This window comes from Carassius auratus, unplaced genomic scaffold (genome assembly GCF_003368295.1).
Source record: "Carassius auratus strain Wakin unplaced genomic scaffold, ASM336829v1 scaf_tig00032915, whole genome shotgun sequence".
NCBI classification, from domain to species: domain Eukaryota; kingdom Metazoa; phylum Chordata; class Actinopteri; order Cypriniformes; family Cyprinidae; genus Carassius; species Carassius auratus.
Window position 1 is genome coordinate 51667 of NW_020526036.1, and position 23417 is coordinate 75083.

At 36.8% G+C, this 23417-nt stretch overlaps 1 pseudogene; it reads left to right on the top strand.

Annotated features, from left to right (window-relative positions):
* Positions 1 to 3854: 3854 nt before the first annotated feature.
* On the top strand, positions 3855 to 23410 carry LOC113081041 (copper-transporting ATPase 1-like; annotated as a pseudogene).
* The last annotated feature ends 7 nt before the right edge of the window (positions 23411 to 23417 follow it).

A 23417-nucleotide genomic window follows, 5' to 3' on the forward strand; every position in this document is an offset into this window, starting at 1 on the left:
ATATCGGTAGGAACTCTACTAAACTCTACACCCTTGTCAACAACATTTTTCTTTTTTTGAAGTCCAATCCTGGGGGGAAAATCTTGCAGTTCTGACTTTACAACACAATTGCAACTTTATACAATTCTGACATTATAACATGTAACTGCAAATTTATATCTTGAATCTTATTATTTCATTATTCATATACATTATTTCAAAGATGTTTTCAAAGAGAGTTGTTTTAAAAAAAAAAAAAATTGCACATTGTCATAACTTGCAAAGTTACTTATTTTCATTTAAACAATAATCTTCAGTCCAACAATGATGTTATATACAGTGTGTCTGAAGACTTGTTAAGGTTAAAACAAATATGATTATTTTGCAGGCTGTGTGTAGTAATTTATAAAACGTCTGGATTATAAAAAAAAGTACAAGTTTAAAATGATGTACATTTTCAGTGGCATGCCTTTTATCTTATATTAAATGAATAAAATCATGCACAAAAAGACCAGGAGTATATATGAAAACATAAAGGGGTCAATTTTTTGACTTGAAACCAAGTTGATATGTTCATATTAGATCTGGCGTGACTCAGACGGTGATGCACTGACCTGCAGGAGACACATGAGGACAGCTGCTCATCTTCAGCAGCTTGAGCGTGTCACTGTTGTTGGCCACCAGTACCTTCAGGGAAGGGTCATCAACCGGTGTGTCATCAGTTTTTATAGAGGATAGAGAAATTTACAAACACCACGGTCAAAGCTGAGATAAAATGTGAGTGAGAACAGAGCTGACGAGACCGAATCAGAGCCGCGAGCTCCTCATACCCTTTACATCGAGAGTTACTTCATAATTTCACAGAGACTATGCTACTGTTTGTATTGTGGACCTGCTACTTCATTTTCAAACATGTCCAGATCAACATAAAACCACAACTGTCTCTATAAATATAATACTCATACTTTTTATTAAAATTAAATCACAATTGAGTTCAAGCATTTTTACACTGCTTAAAAAAAAAAAAAAAAAAACTACAATTATAACAATATTCACCCTCAGACCGTACAAGATCTAGGTGACTTTTTTCCTTAGCAGAAGATTTTTAGCTGAAACTATGGTTCTTGGTAATTCACTATGGTTCTTGGTGATTCAAAAATGAATTAATTTTCACTGAAGTGCAGCCTAATGTGTTTGCAGCAGCAACACATTGTAGGATTGGTGGATGCCAACCACTTCTTTTACTGTCTATGATGCCAACCACCGTTCGGGAGTACGGAGCGGGTTCGCGAGTTATTTGAGTCAGTTTGGGGATAGCGAATAATTTGAGTCAGTTTGGGAGTTTGGAGCATGAATCATTTGAGTCAGTTCAGGAGTTCGGAGAGGGATCGCAATTCATTTGAGTCAGTCTGGGGATGGCAAATCATTTGAATCAGTTCGGGAGTTCGTAGCGGGATCGCGAATCATTTGAGTCAGTTCGGGAGTTCGGAGAGGGATCGCAATTCATTTGAGTCAGTCTGGGGATCGCGAATCATTTGAATCAGTTCGGGAGTTCGTAGCGGGATCGCGAATCATTTGAATCAGTTCGGGAGTTCGGAGAGGGATCGCAATTCATTTGAGTCAGTCTGGGGATCGCGAATCCTTTGAATCAGTTCGGGAGTTCGGAGAGGGATCGCAATTCATTTGAGTCAGTCTGGGGATCGCAAATCATTTGAATCAGTTCGGGAGTTCGTAGCGGGATCGCGAATCATTTGAGTCAGTTCGGGAGTTGGGAGAGGGATCGCAATTCATTTGAGTCAGTCTGGGGATTGCGAATCATTTGAATCAGTTCGGGAGTTCGTAGCGGGATCGCGAATCATTTGAATCAGTTCGGGAGTTCGGAGAGGGATCGCAATTCATTTGAGTCAGTCTGGGGATCGCGAATCATTTGAATCAGTTCGGGAGTTAGTAGCGGGATCGCGAATCATTTGAGTCAGTTCGGGAGTTCGGAGAGGGATCGCAATTCATTTGAGTCAGTCTGGGGATCGCGAATCATTTGAATCAGTTCGGGAGTTCGTAGCGGGATCGCGAATCATTTGAGTCAGTTCGGGAGTTCGGAGAGGGATCGCAATTCATTTGAGTCAGTCTGGGGATTGCGAATCATTTGAATCAGTTCGGGAGTTCGTAGCGGGATCGCGAATCATTTGAATCAGTTCGGGAGTTCGGAGAGGGATCGCAATTCATTTGAGTCAGTCTGGGGATCGCGAATCATTTGAATCAGTTCGGGAGTTAGTAGCGGGATCGCGAATCATTTGAGTCAGTTCGGGAGTTCGGAGAGGGATCGCAATTCATTTGAGTCAGTCTGGGGATCGCGAATCATTTGAATCAGTTCGGGAGTTCGTAGCGGGATCGCGAATCATTTGAGTCAGTTCGGGAGTTCGGAGAGGGATCGCAATTCATTTGAGTCAGTCTGGGGATCGCGAATCATTTGAATCAGTTCGGGAGTTCGGAGCGGCTTCGCGGATCATTTGAATCACTTCGAGAGTTCGTAGCGGGTTCGGGAATCATGTGAGTCAGTTTTTCTAGTGTTGGGCAGTAAAAGGTTATTAGTAACGTTATTAGGTTATTAGCCTAACATGTTTGCAGCAACGCATTGTAGGATTGGTGGATGCCAACCACTGTAAACACGAAGACTCACTGTGGGCGTGTTTCCGTTTATTCAAGTATGAGCTGCAGTCATCGCGAGGCAAGGCGAGAGCAACATGAGTTTCTCAAAGTGGAAATACACTCATTATTTCACTTTAGTTGAGCATAAAGACAAAAACATTTGAGTCAAATGTAAGCTGTCTTTCTGGTTCGAATGTCCTATACTAGCCCACGAATTTCCAATCCCTGCGCTCAGATTTTGTAAACCGTACCCTCGGTTTTTGAATCTGTACCCACGAATTCATAATCTGCGCGCACACTTTCGCAATCCGTTCCCATGGATTTGTAAACTGTAGCCTACTCACGGATTCATGCAGCAAGCTCCTACATGTTAACATACAGTTTTAATGAATATTATTATGTGGAATGGGTCTACAGCAAAGTGTCTTATTCGCTGTATGTTTTTCTCATACAGGTGAAACATTGTTGAAAACATGCAGCCTGTCTCTACTGTGGAGTCACCGGCTTTCAGTCAGCTCCTTACATGATAACATAGAATTCATTTTTAAACAGCATATATATATATATCCGAAAAACAGGATTAAAAAATCTGGCATTTTGGGGAAACACAATAATAAATTATTAAAATATTGCCAAGTTATTACTCCCGTTATATTACACTTCTTTTTCATTGTGATAAGAACACATTAAATGCAAATTAGATAGATACATTTGCACTATCAGTTTATGGACATTTTACGCACATATTCCATAAAGTGTAATAGTATATCAAATCATTCTATCTTGCATAACTTAGTTGAGAATCATCTTTTTACAAAGTTTGATTAAAAAATAGACTGAAACCGGATAGGTGAATGCAAAAATACTATACAAGGAATTTTATTTATTTATTTATTTTATTTTTTTGGCGTCCTCTATTTTATAGCATAAAATATGAATAAAATATAGTTTTTCAAAAATACCTTTTCTCAACTTGTTTTTTATGCTCCAACCAAAAATAAAAAAACTTGCTTCTCAGGAGCAAGTTTAAGTAAAATAAATAAATAAATAAACCTATAGAATAGTGGTGTGGATGTTGAGCTCAAATAAAAACAAAGTACAGTAGTTTGTCCCATCATACGTGGCTACCTAATAAAATCTGCCCCAGGGCGACGCATTACTGAAGCGCTTGAATCTACCACGACGTCCTCCACGCCTGCGCAGATACAGCGGATGTTGATGTTCTCGAACGCGCTCGGAATGACGTGTTTTGTTGTAGATGGTTGTGTGAAAAGGAGAAATCCCTACATTCCGCATGGATTTATCAATCTCCATCCTGTCTTCTGTAGTGACAGCGCTCTCCTGCTGTCTGCGGACTCCACACGCATCGGTAACAAGTGACTGAAGAGTCTAGTGAGGCTCAAACTCGATGTTCCCGTGACTTTGGATCCTCATTTCGCATGAAAGGTAAAGAAATCGTGCTGTTTTGTGCGCTTCGCGTCCGTTGTTTATGTTCGCTTGAGGTCAGAGAGCCACAAATCTCCCGAAATCTACCTCAAAGAATCCCATTCCCTCATTTAATTATTTTTCATTTTTGTAAATAACGTTTGATAACACGTTTGATTATCTCGGATGAAACTTGTAGCCCTTTATTTAATTATTTAGGAAACACTTATAACAAGGATAATCCATTGACTAGCATTAAAAATGAGAAAAACAATAGTTACAGTTATTTAAAATATTTTTAAATGTTAATAAAGTTAATATATTATATATTGTAAAACATAACATATATATATTATATAGGTATTAAATCTATTATATATTATGCAATTAAATTTATTATATATCATAAAATGTAATCAATTTATTACATATTGGTATTAAAAATTCTTATATATTATTAAATGTATATTGATATTAAACTATATATATTATAAAATATAATACATTTAAATATTATTATATATTAAAGTATCTATTATAAAATTTGTTTTATTATAAATTATTTTATTTGTATTTTTATTTGGTAGTTTCACTGTTTGTTGTCTAAAGAACATGTAGCTAAACTGAAGGAAGCGTCTGATGATGTTTGTGGGTCTGTATCAGTTTTACATGTGTCTTGTTTTCTCTCTCCTTCCAGCGGAGGAATGGCGTGGAGGGCTGATCTGTGTCATGTGACCCTCGGGGTCGAGGGCATGACCTGCGGCTCCTGCGTTCAGTCCATCGAGGGCCGGATTGGGGCTCTGCCGGGGGTCATTCATATACAGGTGAGAGTGACATCAATGCTGAACTCAACAAATGAACACAAGGTCGATGTGAGGTTTACCTATTTGCATTCAGCTTTTTATGAATATAATAATTGTAACTATCACCGTGCATGCTTGACCAATTAACAAGAGTGTGACTTCTTCCTTGTGTGGGTTTCAAAATATTAATTCAGTCTATATGCATTTTATTTTAGTGTTTTTCCAGTAAACATTGTGCAAATATGTGTTGGATTTAACATACAGTGCTGTTAAAGAAGGGTCTTCTGCTTATTAAGGCTGCATTTATTTGATCAGAAAAATTGGAGAGAAAAAAAATCTGTAATATTATAACAATTTAAAATAACGTTTTCTATTTTAATATACTTTAAAATAAATATTTATTGATTTATATAAAAATTAATATTTATACTTTTGATATTTATACTAATAATATTTAACGTATTATACTAATAATAATTCATACTAATGGTATTCATATTTATACTTTATCACTTTGTAAACAAATCCTTGCTGAATAAAAGCATTAATTTCTTTCAAGAAAAAAAAATGGTGGTGTATATTGTTACTAAAGATTTCTATTCTAAATAAATGCTTTTCTTTGTAACTTTCTAGAATCCTAAAAATAAAAAATAAAAAAGAAACATATCACACGTTCTGAAAAAATATTGTGACGCAAAATTGTTTCAAACATTGATGATAAATCATCTTATTAAAATGATTTCTGAAGATCATGTGTCACTGAAGACTGGAGGAATGATGCTGAAAATACAGCGGAGCATCACAGGAATAAATTACATTTTAAATTATATTAAAATAGAAATCAATTATTCTAAATGGTAATAATATTTCAGATTATAAAAAAAAAATATCTGTATTTCTGATCAAATAAATGCAACCTTAATTAATTAAAACATTCTAAACATTTTTAGAAAAACTTACTGATCCCAAACTAACGGCAGTATAAAAATAAACAAATAATAATATATATAAAATTTGTAATTTATTTAATTTTTAATTTATATAAAATTCCAATTTCTATCTTTTATCCCTAAACCAACTCAAAAACCTAGCTGAGCCACAGATTAAATTTCCTGGTGTCCTTTTTTCCCTGAATCATTGTGTGATCAGACTCTGTGCTTTCTGGGCGGCTGACAAAACAATCAGAAAGATACGCTGCTGATAATATTTACCAAATAGCCTTCCCTCCAGCAACAGTTACGTGATTGACGAAAGCCACTCGTATGTTGAACTTAGATCCACAATCTGAACTGTGCTAAATCATCCTGGCCTTTCCCTTAAAACACAGTCACCCTGCAGACATGGGTCAAACGGGCAGATAATGAAAGAGTTATTTATCTAAGATGTTGTTTTAACCTTTAAAAAGTCGTCTGGTGGTAAAACTATTGACCAGTACGGTCAAATACAAAAGCTTTGTTACACACAGAAACAAACAGAATTTCAGATTCCTAAAAATATTAAGGAGTAAAAACTGTTTCCAGCACTGATAATAAATCAGCATATTATAATGATTTCTGGAGGACCACGTGACACAAGACTGGCGTTATGAAGCTAAAAATTCAGCAGCGCATCACTGAAATAAATGTTATTTTAAAGTATATTAAAATAGAAAATAGTTATTTTAAATTGTAAAAATATTTCACATTATTACAGTTTTTCCTGTATTTCTGATCAAATAAATGCAGCCCTGATGAGCAGAAGAGACTTCTTTAAAAAAAAAAAAAATAATAATAATCTTTTCAATGGTTGGAAATTGTGACTAAATGTGGGTTAAAACTAGAAATGTAACATAAAAACGTGTTTGACAGAAGTCCTGTGGATTTTCAGCATCATTACAAGCAAAACTAAAAGCCTATAACCAGGCATCTCTGGTTACTGGAACAATGCTGCTCTACGAATCACTGTAAGGCTTTTATTGTGGCTTAATCTGCACATTATGAGCTTTTTCTTCTCTGTTCCACAGGTGTCTCTGGAGCAGAGGAACGTAACGGTGACGTATGAACACACTCGGCACAGTCCAGAATCCTTAGCAGAAGCCATTGAAGACATGGGCTTTGAGTGCAGTCTTATTAATGCTTCAGTCCGAACAGAAAGCCCAGTCTTCAGCACAGACTCGGTCCAGCGGCTCGGGGACGTGATGAGCTGCTTGGCTCCTGAAGCACAGGAAGGGCCGAGTCCTCGCTCCTCCGGAGGAGTCCAAGCGGTGAAAATACGTGTCGAAGGAATGGTTTGTCTGTCCTGCACTACAACCATTGAGGGCAAGATCGGGAAGTTAAAAGGCATTGAGAAGATCAAAGGTATCATGTGACTTTTGCCTTTGCTTCATTAAAACAATCTCCAGTGAACTTTAACATTTAATCCCGTCATGCGTTGGGAAGTTTATGAGGTAAAATCAACTTTAAGACCCGAGAGAACAGGTTTAGGAAAAAGTTAGGTTTTGTGCTTGTCCTAACATTGTTTAGAGCATTAAAAATTATGTAAAATAAATAAATATAATTAATTCATAAGTTATACTGTGTCCTCGGTAGAGGACATTGATACTCAATTTCTTTAAAAGTAATAATAATAATAATAAAAAGACATGAATGAACATGCATAGGCAAAACAATAGATTTGATTAATAAAAAAAAAACAGAAACACACATACATATATTTTATTATCCAAAAGATTTGTTAAAATTTTTTTGCTTTAAAAAAAAAGTTCTATATATATATATTTTTTTTTTTACTCAAAGATTTATTTATTTTTTGCTTTTTTTGAGCTAAAAAATATAATTTTTAAAATAATTTTTTGCTTAAAATTATAATTAAAAAATATTTTTTTTGTTTGCTTTTTAAGCAAAAAAAAAAGTGTGTGTGTGTGTGTATGTATCTATCTTTTTCCCCCTTAAAATTATAATTAAAAAAATTTTTTTTTTTTGGAGAAATTTACTTTTGCATTTCATGTATTGCTCTTTCACCAATTTGCACACTGTGAACTCATACAGATGGTTTAATTTACCTCATCTAGTGTACTGATTTATTACAGGCTATTAAATATTTTAATTAATATCAAAGACTTAGAAATGCACGTTCTCTGTCTACATTATGACAAATGGCAAAGACAAACAAAAAATATTTCAACAGTTAAATTTCTTATAGTAATACCAAATTATTACGATATTGCATGTTGATGTAGTCACAGTTATTATTTATTGACCTTAATGCGGCCTCGTCTTAGTCAAGGGAAAAATTAACTCTAGAACTTATTTTTAGTTTTGTCTGTGCTTCTTCAGTCTCTCTCGAGTCCCAGGAGGCCGCTGTCCTCTACCAGCCTCGCATCATCACGCTGGATGAGATCGTGAACCAAATCGAGGTGTCTGGTTTCAAAGCCATTGTTAAATCCAAGCCTCGTCAGTTAAAGCTTTCAGCAAGTGAAGTCGAGCGCCTGCTCAGCGCTCACAAACAGACACAGGAGAAGCTGTCAGAGCCGTCCACAGACTCCAGCATCACTACAGTGATTCAGGTCACACAAGAACACACACAGAACACACAAGCTACGATTGAACACAACCCAAAACAAACCTCAGCGCTGGAGCTACAGAAGGCCATCGAAGCCCTTCCTCCAGGGGACTTTAAAGCTGTCCTCCCAGCTTCCCCGGAGCCAGGCTTCCTCCAGCCGCTGGGATCAGTCGCAGAGATCCACATCGAGGGCATGACCTGTGGCTCCTGTGTCCAGTCCATCGAGGGCCTGATCTCCCAGAAGAGAGGAGTGAGATCCGCCCGAGTGTCACTGGCCAATCATCAGGGAACCTTTGAGTTTGACCCTTTAGTGACCACTTCTGAGGAGCTGAGGGCCGCTATAGAGGACATGGGCTTCGACGCTTTCCTCCCTGGTAAGTGCTTCTTCTGTTAGTCTTCAAATCGCGCAAATTGGAATAGCAAACATTTTACAAACCAGTCGAAAGTCGTTGAGCTATATTTGTAGCAATAGGCAAAAAAAAAAAAAAAAAAAACACTGTATAGGTCAAAAAAAAAAATGATCATAAGGGTATTAAATAAAGATCATGTTCCATGAATATATTTAGTACATTTCCTACCTTAAATATATCAAAACTTAGTTTTTAATTAGTAATATGCATGGCTAAGAACTTAATTTGGACAACTTTGTTAAGTTGGGAACGCGAACCATTTGAATCAGTTCAGGAGTTCGGAGCGGGATCGTGAATCATTTGAGTCAGTTCGGGAGTTCAAAGCGGGTTCGGGAATCATTTGAATCAGTTCGGGAGTTCGGAGCGGGATCGCGAATCATTTGAGTCAGTTCGGGAGTTCAAAGCGGGATCGCGAATCATTTGAGTCAGTTTGGGGATCGCGAATCATTTGAGTCAGTTTGGGGATCGCGAATCATTTGAGTCAGTACAGGAGTTCAAAAAATGTATGTATTTATGTTTCTCGAAATTGATTCTGAATAATTCAGTTTGCTTTCATTTATTTATTTCAAAATGTTTTGTTATGTTGTCCATTGTTGATAGTTTTCATACTTAAGCTGTGAAAGGAACATTTTTAAGGGCTCAACACAACAGCTTTAATTTTTGATTCTGAATATATTATTCAGGTTTTTTGTTCAGAAATCCTTGTGATATACAATATTCAGTTTGTGCTGGTCTGACTTAATCTAAATAGTGTTAAAAATTACTTTCTGTTTTACTTTGTGTTTGTATAGACCATAACGCATAAAAGCGCATTAATGGGTAAAAGAAGTAACTAAAAAGTTACTTTTAACAGTAATGCATTACTTTTTGGTGTAAGTAATCAACAAAGTAATTGATTTACTTTTTGAATTAAGTAACCGGTAACTGTAACTAGTTACTATTTCTTAGTATTTCCTAGTTTCTTAGTCGCCCCAAAATAACAATTTTAACAAATGTTTAACAAATGTTTAACACCATATCTGACTGGTTCCAAAAACAAGGTTCTTGTGTCCTGGTCATATTTCACCACTCCATAAAAAGAACGAAAACAATAAATGATGTTTTGCATTAAGACAATGAAGTCTAGTTTTGGGCGATTGGGATTTTCTGGCTCTGTGACAGTATTGTCATGACAAAAGCACATTTCCGTCGTATTTCTCAACTGCATTGTCATGTGTCCGGATGATTTATTTATTTATAGAATACAGAAATGCAAGTCATCATGACTCAATGTAATATAAAAAGCAACCATGATGTTTAAATGAAGAGTTTGGTTCCAAAACGCAATAAACCCATTCTGAATAATCTGAGTAAAAATGTGTTTTCTGTACAAAGAACAAGGCTAGATGAAAACCACTATTTTCTGTTTCAAACTTTCACATTGTATCTTTATGTTCTAATAACATAAATTCATATTCAGATTTAGTTTTTCAAAGAGTTATTTGAAAAAAATATTTTTCCCACAAAATGCAATAAATCCAATATATTTTTTTTTTCAAAATATAAGAAATCCATTGAATCAATATGAAAGTTATTTTTCATATTAGAAACTGTTGTTAAAATACACATATAGAACATAGTAAGTTGATCCACAACTTCAAAACATGACCTAATAATAATAAAAAAAATAAAAAAAAAAATTGTCTTTTCAATACTGACAAAATACAATTCTGATTTTGGCGTAACTCAAAAAAAAAAAGAAAAAAAAAAGGCCTTTATCCTGTTTTGGAACCAAACTCTTCTTTCTCAGTATTCTATTATAATTTTTTTTGCTTCGCAGTAATGAGAATTTGTAACAATGTCACAGTCTTAATAATAGGCCTTTTGTAGATTAGTGTGTGTGTTTGTGTGTGTGTAATTTTTTCTTTCTTTTTTGTGTGTGTGTGTGTGTGGGTAAAATATGAACCAGATATGTTCTTGCTAGATTTTGTGAGATTCACCTAACAACCACATCTGTCTCGTTCTGAAAACATTTGATATAATCTTACTTTAGAGTAGCACAGTTTATTTGAATTAAACTAAAAGGATTGAACAAATTAAAAAGTTCAAAAACTTGTTGTTTTTTTTCAGGTCGTTGCTTTGGAGTGCATATTGGTCAAATCCAAAAAGCTCAGCAGCAGTGCCCTACATTGTCTTTTCCACTGAAACCATTCTGTTTTAACCTTGTCCCGTCATGTTTTCAGAGACAAATTCATTGGTGCCTTCAGTGGTGAGAAGCCCATCGCCGCCAGCGCCGTCTGTCTGGAGCTCGTCGTTATCTCCGGTCCGGTCAGCCGTGAAAGAGACTGAAGCAGAGAGTGACGCTGAAACAAACGCCGTCTCCAAATGTTTTATCCAGATTGGTGGAATGACCTGTGCCTCCTGCGTGGCCAACATCGAGAGGAACCTGAAGAACCAGCACGGTATCCCCAATCAACCTCGTTTTAAACTGACTCTTAAATGTACCGTATCGATATAAAAAAGCAAAAAGGAAGAATATATGATATCAAGATCATAAAATGCATGAAATATGACATTGCACCAGGGTTTCCTAAACTGGGCTTAATGTAAGAACTGCAGAGGGTTTGTGAGTTAATAAAAAGCAAGTACTTAATTAAATCATACAGTGTCAAATAAAATTAATCGAAACACTTGGACACTAAAAATAAATATTTTATTTCTTTAGCTGAATGTCATTGACCCTCATTGTGAATATTAGAAAGGAATATTAAAAGAAAAAAAAGAATTAGAGAGAGAGTTAATGAATTATTAATAATTTATTACTGTTGTGTGAATAATATCATGTAATCCATTAAAATGTATATCTAATTTGATTATGAGCATTATAAGATGTAATTACTCTATTTACAAGTACTTCATTTTTGTAATCTGATTATTTAATCCAGATTATATGTTCAAGACTCATATTTATTGAAAGGAGAAAAGAAACCAGTCTGAGACTTGTGTAAGAATTTTTTGAGTGTAAATGTATTTTAATAGAATGTTTTTCGATATAATTCAGAATAAAAAGTCTCTCCTGGAAGTATTTTTTTATTTTTATCACTGATTAAACTGAAAGATTGTATATGATTTTTATCAGTACTATTGTTGTTTCTCTTATATAATGATTTTCTTAAGAAAAATATATTATTCTTAATGATGTATTGAAATATTTTTTTTCTTAATTTTATGAAACAAATTAATAAATAAAATACAATAATAAATAAACAAGCATAAAATAAACAAATAAATAAAATAAGAAGCAAACAAATAAATAAAATAATGAATGAATGAACAAATTGTATTTTACTAATATTTTAATTTTATAATATTTTATTATAATATTATATTTGATAAATAATCATATAAAATAATACATTAATTAATATAACACCATTATATACATATTATAATATTTAAAATAATTAAAAAATATATATATATTTAGTCAGCACTAGTAATCCCAGATCTTTATAAAAAAAAAAAATCATGCTAGAATATAATTGCATTGCATTAAATCATAGTGATGGTGTCTAAAATTGATTAATCAGTATATCTGTTACGAATCTCATATTAATAGGTTTGTATACTTAAAACAAAAGCCAGAAACGTGTGTATTTAGTGTGGCATGGTGTATTCTTCCCCCAGGTGTTCACTCAGTCTTGGTTGCGCTGATGGCTGGTAAAGCCGAGGTTCGCTACAGCCCCTCGATCATCGATCCTCAGAGAATAGCAGAGTTTATCCGAGAGCTCGGCTTCACGGCGTCAGTGATGGAGGACTACGACGGCTCTGACGGGACCCTGGAGCTTGTGGTTAGCTGTTGTTGATTTGTGACCCATTTTCTTATCAGCACAAGATTGAGGATGACGTGTCTGTGTTTAACAGGTCAGAGGGATGACATGTGCCTCCTGCGTTCACAAAATCGAGTCTAACCTGACGAAGCAGAAGGGCATCCTCTATGCTTCAGTTGCATTGGCAACTAATAAAGCCCACATCAGATACGACCCAGAAGTGACCGGCCCGAGAGACGTGATCCGATGGATAGAGGTGAAATCACTTTCACAGATAAATGTGACCCTGGAGCACAAAACCAGTCTGAAGTCTCTGGGGTGTATTTGTAGCAATAGCCAAAAAAACATGGTATGGGTCAGAATTATACATTTGTCTTTTATGCCAAAAATCATTAGGATATTAAGTTAAGATCATGTTCCATGAACATTTTTTGTAAGTTTCCTACTCTTATCTATCAAAACTTAATTTTTTTATTAGTAATATGCATTGCTAAGAACTTCATTTGGACAACTTTAAAGATGATTTTCTCATTATATCGATGTTTTGGCACCCTCAAGATTTGCTTGCATAGAATTTGAAATATTTCAGCAATCCGTTATCAGTCCGAATTCTAAATCATTCTGAATCAGCCACTTATTAAGTTGTTTCAGTTCATTATGTTCCCTTTTCTGACGGACAGAGCTTGGGATTTACAGCCTCTCTGGTGAAGAAAGATGGTCCTGGGAGTCACTTGGATCACAGCCGTGAGATCCGACAGTAAGTACATCAGCGAACAAGAGCAATGGGTTTCTGGAAGGAGTTTTTAAAACAAAATGCAAATGATGTTTCCAGAGGAATTCACTCAAAAATAGAAAAATGCATCCTCATGTCATTCCTTTTTTTAATCTTCGGATAAGATGTTTCTGATGAAATCCGAGAGCTTTCTGACCCTTCATAGACAGCAAAGGAACTGCCACAGTCAAGGCACAGAAAGATAGTAAAGACATCATATAAATAGTCCATGAAACATCAGTGGTTCAGTGCTACAAGAATACTTTTTCTGCACAAAGAAAAATGAAAAAACATCCAATTGAGGTTGAACCACTCATGGACTATTTTAACAATGTCCTTACTATCTTTCTGTGTACGTACATTAAGTAGTAATGTAATAAAACGGTGATATTTATAGGTTAAATTCTGTACACCTTATCGATGATGCATATTGCACAGGCAAGCAGATGAACCCAGAACATAAACGCAGTGTGCAAAGTTTAATATTAAATGTTTTCCCATAGAAAACCATTATAAAGAAGACGTTAAGCAGGTTTCATTCATTTCAGGCTCATTTTCTTGCCTGTATAAAGCATGCATAATCAATAAGGTGTGTACTGAATTTGATCTTTTAATATCACTGTTTTAAACGCACTTTTAATGCAGTAGAATGAGGAAATAGGCGAGATCTCAAGATGCGATTTTTAAAAGCTTTGCTTCTTTTTGCTTGAGCGATGCATGTGTTTTGCGAGGTGCTGCAGAAGACACAACTCCTCATAGAAAAACAATGGAAAAGTAGTCTCGCAGCAGTCTAGTTGATCACAGGGTTGTAGGTCAGAGCTAATGCTGGCCTCCTGTTTCCTCCCAGGTGGAAAAGATCGTTCCTCATCAGCATGTTCTTCTGCGTGCCTGTCATGGGCATGATGATCTACATGATAATCGTGGATCACCAGATCGAGATGTCCCACCACCACAACGCCTCGGCCGAAGACAGAGAGAAGTACCACTCCGCCATGTTCCTGGAGAAACAGCTGCTGCCGGGCCTCTCCATCATGAACCTGATCTCGTTTCTCTTCTGTGTCCCCGTTCAGGTTGCCAGCTTGTGGCTCATTAATGCACTTTCTAAGTTTAAATTCCTTTTATAAAGCCCAGAGTTCCGCTCCTTGATTCTGATTGGCTGAGCCGAGTTCAAAGCTGTTCTAAATAAGGCTACAAAGTAACAAACTCCTTTGTTTACGTTTGTGTGTTGCTCGGCAACCACTTTGTTGCAACCACAACTGATTCCAAGGAGCTTCGTTGTTTACACTGTTTTTATTAATATCATTACACTTTATTTGCTCTCTTTTATGTTGTGAAGCCTTACTATGTGTATAGAATAAGTGTTTTATAACTGTAAAATAGTTGTGTTTTAAATATAAATATAAAATAGCTGTTATAAATGCACTGTAAACCAAGGCATCTTGAGGCTTTAGTTGACTGAAAACATGGCAAAACTTTGGTAAATGCTTTGTATTTAGTAACCACACCGGTTTTGTCTGTCTTATTTAGTTTATCGGTGGCCGGTATTTCTACTGTCAAGCCTATAAAGCCGTCAAGCACAGGACGGCAAATATGGATGTGCTGATTGTTCTGGCCACAACGATTGCATTCACATACTCCGTGGTGATAATCCTGGTTGCCATGATCGAAGCAGCGAAAGTGAACCCCATCACGTTTTTTCGATACTCCACCCATGCTGTTTGTCTTCATCTCGCTGGGCAGGTGGCTGGAGCAGATAGCAAAGGTGAGAAAGCTATTCGCTTGCTAGCTTGTTGTTATATCTCTTCATGTGTTGCATTGTGTTTAATCGCAGAGTAAGACGTCGGAGGCTCTGTCCAAGCTGATGTCTTTACAGGCCACAGAGGCCACTGTTGTTACACTGAAGGAAGACATGTCTGTGTTAAGGTCTGTGCATCTCTGTGCTGTTTAATTTGGATTTCCTATCAAACAGAAAGCCCAGCTGACTGCGTTGCACATGTATGATCTCGTGTGTCTCTCAGCGAGGAGCAGGTGGATGTGGAGCTGGTTCAGAGAGGAGACGTTGTGAAGGTTGTGCCCGGAGGGAAGTTTCCAGTCGATGGCCGAGTGATCGAAGGACACTCGATGGCAGACGAGTCTCTCATTACAGGTTCGAGAGGGCACTTTCTCTTCACTGACATGAGTTTAATCAAACAGGATAGTTGTGGTGTACACTAGGGATTCACAATGAATGATATGTTAACCATGATCGCGATTTCTGCTTCTCTCATGCATAATCATCTGCTTATTGTTCCTGAAAAACAATTGGTAACAAACCTCTACAAGCATTCTGTCACGGTTGCCAGATGTCAAGAGTTTAAATCCCCCAATACGTTTTTTTTTTCTTGAATCAATATATTTTTTGCCCATTGGCAAACTTAATATTCCCAACCTGGTAACCATGATCACACACTGAACAGTAAAAGGGGGCCTTGGGAGTCAAAAAGGTTCAGGGAACCAGGTTAGGGCTATGATAATGATAATATCATAATTGTTGTTTTAATCATATGCGAGCTGATAATATGGAGTGTGTCACTCACTTTGCCAAAAACACGTCTTGAGAATCCAAAAACATTAATTGTGTGATGAAGCCTGTTAGAAAACAGTTAAAATAACTTTATAATTCAAGTTATGAAAGCAAAAAAATATCGCTGTAGGAGTTTTTTTTATTATTATTGGTTATAGAGTTAAATAATATCACAAGCAACCGCTTCATCATCAACAGCTTAACATTAGTACAAGAAGTTAATATTGAGTGAGTCACATTTTAGACACAATATTGTCCTTTTTTTCTGTTTGGCCAATGGAAATGGTTTCAATCTACGCTGGAGCGGGACATTAGTGCGTCTCAGTGAATCCGGTGTCCTGTGCTGTAGGTGAAGCCATGCCCGTGACGAAGAGGTCGGGGAGCACCGTGATCGCGGGCTCCATCAATCAGAACGGCTCTCTGCTGATCGAAGCCACTCACGTGGGCACAGACACCACGCTCTCGCAGATCGTCAGACTGGTGGAGGAGGCGCAGACCTCGAAGGTGCGTCTGTCATCATAACATCGCTTTCAAAAATCACCACACCTTTGTTTATTCATTTGGAAGCCTGAGATAGTAGTTCTGCCAATTTATGCTTTTGCTTTGACATTTAGTCATTTAGCAGATGCTTTTATCCAAAGTGACTTACAAATGAGGAAGCAACAAGAGAGCAATGATATACAAGTCTCCGTTAGCTTAGCCTTTTTAAATAACATAATAAATAAAGAGACAAAGAATAGAGCAACCTAGTGTTAGAGGTCTTTTTGCTTTGTTGATTGTATAATAAATGAAAGAAAACTTATACAATACAAAAAGATTAGAAAGCTAGTGTTATTATATATATATATATATATATATATATATATATATATATATATATATATATATATATATATATATATATATATATATATATATATATATATTATATATATATATATATATATATATATATATATATATATATATATATATATATATATATATATATATAATAACACTAGCTTTCTAATATATATATATATAATTTTTTTTTTTTTTTTTTTTTTTTTAAGAAAACAATCCACAAATTAATAGAGTGCAGATCTAAAAGGAACACATTTTTTTAATATAATATATATATATATTATTGTATAATATATCAATTATTGTTATTAATTATATCATTATTTTTATTTTCAAATTAATGTCCAATTTATGAGAAAATCTGAATATGTTACAACATAAACTAGTTAATAATTCATAAAAAATGGATGGAATATCTAATAATAAAAGAGTTAAGAGTTCGGACACAGATACTCATTCTTTAGCATTAAACTGAAGATAAAATAATAATAAAAATAAAAAATAAACATCAAAACAATGAAATAAAGCAGATGGATCTATGAATATTTTGTAGTAAAAAAAAGTCTAATAATATAAAATTTGTTTTAAAAATAATAAGTAAATAAATAAAACTCTTTACTATCTGGTATAAAAAAACTGTAGAGAAATTCATACATTTTAGTCATATGTGAATTTTTATTTGTTTATTTTTTGGTTTTAGGATAATGACTTTTAAAATATATATTTTACTCAGTCTCTACCTGGTAAAATATTTTAAATGTGACATATAAGCTGAAAAATGCATTTTCATTACAAAAATGCTCATCTAGTTAGAATCAAATTAGATGATTACTTTTCAAGTCTAGAACTCACTTAAAATTGGTATTTTCTTATATATATTAAGGTTTTTCTAGTTTTCTCTGTTGAATGACGAATTACAATAAAAATATTTGGATTTTGTTTATTTGTTTTATCAATATATTTTATTTTAGCATAGCTTTGATTTATTTTTACAAAATTTCACGAGGAAGCTTGTCGAGACGCATTGCTTTAAATCCAAACAAACTCTAATATTTTACCGTCAGTGCATCCTGTAGCTCTCTCTTTATGTCTAACCTCACCATTGATCTTCACAAAACCTTTCTGATCTCAGGCTCCCATCCAGCAGTTAGCGGATAAGATCAGCGGATACTTCGTCCCGTTCATCGTTGGCGTGTCCTTCCTGACTCTCGTAGCCTGGATTCTGATCGGCTTTGTGAACTTTCCTCTTGTGGAGAAGCATCTCCCCGTGAGTGAAGATTTGTCCAACTATTTTTTCTCTTGAATTCACTCGTGCAAGGTTAGGTCAAGTTTCAGTAACCTTTGCATGTGAACATTAGTTTCATTTCAGAAGAGCAAGAAAAATCCTGTTACCCGTTATATGAAAATATTCATAGGGTTTTAAAGGGATAGTTTCTCCCCGAAATGAAAATGTGCTGTTATTTCACTCACTCTCAGGTCATCCAAATGACTTCAGTAGAACGGTAAAGAAGATCTTTGGCTAAAACTTTGTGCTGATATCCACATGCATGAACCGAACACTTAGTGAAAGTTTTAATGGTTTCTCTTTGTTTATGGTGAGCTGATGAAGACTTTAGACACGTAAAACATCCAAATTTCACATCTTTATTGGGTGCTTTAATAATTTAACTGCATATGCATTACATCATTGTATGATTACACTAATAAACTAGTGATTTTGACCTCTTAATTGTTCAGCTTCTTGCACATACTGATCAATTCTCTTCATAAGACCGTGATAAATCGTCAGGAGCCGCGAGTGTTAAAGTTGTGTTCCCTTGATATATCCCTGTTTTATTCTCAAAAACGTGCATTTTATGAATCACCAAGGAGCCAATTCAACTAAAAATATGTCCTAATCAAAAAAAAAAAAAAAAATGTATGGACCTGAAAGTGAAATAAATTACATTTTTAGGTGAACTGTCCCTTTAATGCTAGACTAGGTGTCTGCTCTTTAAAACACAATGAAATAAGGAGCGTCTTTCTCTGAAGGGTTATGATAAGAGCATCTCTGAGGCTGAAGCCGTCATCCGCTTCGCCTTCCAGGCCTCCATCACGGTCCTCTGCATCGCCTGCCCGTGCTCTCTGGGTCTGGCCACCCCGACCGCGGTGATGGTGGGAACCGGTGTGGGAGCCCAGAACGGGATCCTCATCAAGGGAGGAGAGCCGTTAGAGATGGCACACAAGGTCAGAGACGACCGCTGAGTTTGTGCAAAGGAAGACCGTTTTATAAATCTGTCTGTGCTTTCAGATTCAGACTGTGGTGTTTGATAAAACGGGCACCATCACGTACGGCGCTCCTGAAGTGGTCCAGGTGAAGATGCTGACGGAGGGGAACCGGATGCCACGCTCCAAGCTGCTGGCGATCGTCGGCACTGCTGAAAATAACAGTGAACATCCGCTGGGGGCTGCCATCACCAAATACTGCAAACAGGTGCGTTTGACTTCATGGTGTGTTCTGTCTTCACTTACAAACTGTGGCGTGGTTTAAGCTAATTGAAAGGGACAGTTCACCCCAAAAATGAATATTTTGTTATACATTTACTCTCCATTAAACCTGGATTGGTGTCTTTCAGCTGAAGAAGATATTTTGAAGAATGTTGGTGACTAAATAGTTGACGGTAGCCATTGACTTCCAATGTATTTTATTTCATACCATGGAAGTCAATGGCTACCGTCAACTGTTTGATTACTAACATTCTTAAATTTCTTTTTTTTTTTTTGTTAAAGAGAAAAAGAAAAAAAAACAGGTTCGGAACAATTTTAGGGCGAGTATATAATGACCATTTTTTATTTTTAGTTGAACTATCACTTTAAGCAAAGTTACACATTAAATTTAAAATATAATATCGTAAATAAATGACGACGACTGTACTGCTTCATTTAAGAAAGTCATTTTTATTATGTAATTAATGCAATTTTAAAGCTATGTCTTTACTATGACAAAAATCATTTTAATTAAACTTTTTCATGTCAAAAACTGCTGTCAAATGACAGATGAACATACTGACAACATTTAAATATTTTCTGGTAACACTTTACAGTAAGGTTCAGTTAATGTTAGTTAACACAAATACAGTCGTTCATTGTTAATTCATGTTAATGTACAGTGCATTTACTAATGTTAACAAGTTAACTGTGCTCTCCTGAGTCATTCAGATCCACGGTGTCTCTTCTGTGTTCAGGAGCTGGGGACGGAGGCTCTCGGCACCTGCACTGATTTCCAGGCCGTGCCGGGTTGTGGGATGAAGTGTGTGGTCAGTAACACAGAAAACCTGCTGAAGAGAGACCACATCGACAGCGAGGAGAACCAGTGCAGTGCTCTCTTGATCCAGATCAGCCACACCAGCAGTGACCAGCCGCTCAGTGAGTCACATGACCACTTCTGCAACGCCTCATTGGCTGCCAGCTCAGACTGCAGTAGAGTTGTGAAAGCTGTGAGAGTGTAATGCTCGGCTATGCTGTGTTTCAGCTGTCGTCCAGATGTCCTCGTTCACGGTGCTGATAGGGAACAGAGAGTGGATGAGGAGGAACGCGCTGCAGGTGCGAGCAGACGTGGATGAAGCCATGACGGAGCACGAGAAGAGAGGACGCACTGCGGTGCTGGTGGCTGTGGACCGTGAGTGAGACACTCTTTCATCACTGGGAGTTTGCATGTGAGGAACTGTAGAAGTCATGCAAAGATTTGTTTATGAGTGTGTGTGTGTGTGTGTGTGTGTGTGTGTGTGTGTGTGTGTGTGTGTGTGTGTGTGTGTGTGTGTGTGTGTGTGTGTGTGTGTGTGTGTGTGTGTGTGTGTGTGTGTGTGTGTGTGTGTGTGTGTGTGTGTGTGTGTGTGTGTGTGTGTGTGTGTCCCTGGAGCACAAAAGCATTCTGAAGTCTCTTGGGTTTATTTGTAATATCAAAATTATCTATTTTTCTTTAAGGCTGAAAATCATTAGGATATTAAATAAAGATCATTTTCCATTTTGTAAATTTCCTACCATAGATATATCAAAACTTTTGAATAACTTCTAAGGTGATTTTCTCAATATTTCTATTTATTTATTTTTTTGACACCATCAGATTCCTGATTTTCAAATAGTTGTATCTCAACCAAATACTGTCATATCCTAACAAATTATTATTTATTCAGCGTTCAGATGATGCATGAATCTCAATGTAGTGGTCCAGGGTCACATGCATGAATGGTGCATTTAATTCGAGGGCCACCCCTGACTAAAGGTTTTTCTAGACAACTAGGAGTCGCTGATTTAAAGGGATGATGAACTGTCTTTTTTATTATCTTTTACTGTTCTCTGAGGTCCACTTATAACATTCACGTGACTTTTACACTTAAAAACATCAAAATCAATAAGTAATAGGCTATTTTCTATCCTAGTTTTAAGGCCGGCTCAAGAAACGCTGGTTTTTATGGGCGTGCCGCATTGAAGACTTGGAAGTAAACACCCACTTTTTAAGAAAAATAAAAAGCCCTTAAACTTTTTATGTATCTGGGAACCGCAATCAATAAAAGATTCTTTCCATAATGTAGAGAGAGCATGTATGCACGGTTGCCAGATTGGAAATATTAAGTATACTTATGGGCAGAAAAATTATTGATAAAAAAAAAAAAAAAACCTGGTTTAAACTTTTGATACCTGGCAACCACAACCATGAAAGCTTGTGGAGGCTTGTGACTAATGCAAGATAAAGCATATGAAACATGAAAATAAAATGTTTCTGGATAAATAGCCAGGAACTCTCTCAGAAATCGTGATCATAATTTAAAAAACAGTTTATCGTGGTGGCATTTATGTGCATTAAACTGTGCATGAATATGATCTTTAATACAACTTTTAAGAGCGATAATCTGTCCACACAGGGAAAATAAGTTAATTGCAGATTTAAAAATAGCTTCACGCTTCGCCACGCAGTGCACAGTGTTTATTGTGTGGATGTGTGTGGTTTTGTTTTCAGATGAGCTTTGTGCATTGGTGGCTATAGCGGACACGGTGAAGCCTGAGGCGGAGCTAGCCGTGCACACTCTCACAGCGATGGGGCTGGAGGTCGTGCTCATGACGGGAGACAACCGCAGAACCGCCCGAGCCATCGCTGCACAGGTACAGCACTCTTTAAGAATAAGGATCGTCCTCATGCAGCGGTGGAGCTAAGCAGCTGAAGTCCTGCGGTTTCCATCCAGGTGGGCATCAGGAAGGTGTTTGCAGAAGTCTTGCCATCGCACAAGGTGGCGAAAGTGGAGCAGCTCCAGCTAGCGGGCAAACGTGTGGCGATGGTGGGCGACGGAGTGAACGACTCGCCGGCGCTGGCGAGGGCTGATGTGGGGATCGCTATAGGCACAGGAACAGATGTAGCCATCGAGGCAGCCGACGTGGTGCTCATCAGGGTATGAAGACTGCAATGACTGTGTTGCGTTTAAAGCTAGACAAAAAACGAGTTCTCTCTTTTATAATCTAGAGATTGTAAAAAGGATGTAGCACATGTGGTACAGAGCAAATGATTTTAGCATTTCTTATCCTGTCCCTTATTTTCCTATAAAAAAGAATGACAGTTGTCCCTTGTTTTCATTTTCTGGAGTTGGCAACCCTAATGCACAAGTTAATATCAGATCAATTGTGAAAACCGTAAAGGATGAACTGAATATTGCTCAGTTTTATGCAAAACAATAGAAAATATGATCTCTGTCATATGGCAAAAAAATATCTTACAAGGTAACACTTGTGTCTCCACATGAAGTCTTTGAAGTCACTGGATCTGGAAAGTCCTTGAAAGGTTCTTGAATTCGGGAACCCTGATGAAACATACGTTTCTTGAGATTGCACCTACTTTTTAATTCAATGCATTTATTTATTTATTTTTTCCAGAATGATCTTCTTGATGTTGTTGGGAGTATCGACCTTTCAAACAAGACCGTGAAAAGAATCCGAATCAACTTTGTATTTGCACTGATCTACAATCTGGTGGGGATTCCCATCGCTGCAGGTAAACCAAATTAACTTTTCAGTGTAGATCTCATGTTGGACAGTAGTGCATCTCACAACTGAAAGCATGGGTTTGTGCCTAGTATTGGGACACGGTTCGATAGGGTTTGTGTTTATGGGTGCAGGTGTGTTTATGCCGTTGGGTTTAGTGCTTCAGCCGTGGATGGGCTCTGCTGCGATGGCTGCGTCCTCCGTGTCTGTAGTGCTCTCCTCTCTTCTACTCAAATGGTACACCTCTCAGTTTGAGTTTTTGCATGCTTTAGTATAACGGGGTTTGTTGTTGAAAGATGCTCGGATCATTAGTCCGTCTCTCCTGTTTCTGCAGCTACACTAAACCCAGCGCTGAGACACTGCAGAGACGTCTGGGAGAGGTCAGGAGACACCGAAGCCTGTCTGAAGTCAGCGTTCACATCGGGATGGGACAGCTGCGCCGGTCATCGCCCAAACTCGGTCTGCTCGACCGCTTCGTCAACTACAGCCGGGTCTCCATCAGCTCGCTGCGCTCCGACAAGCACTCGATGAACGGCATGGCTCTCAGTGAACCTGACAAACACTCTCTGCTGATGGGAGACGCTCCCTGCGACGAGGAGTTCGTCTGAGCGGCTC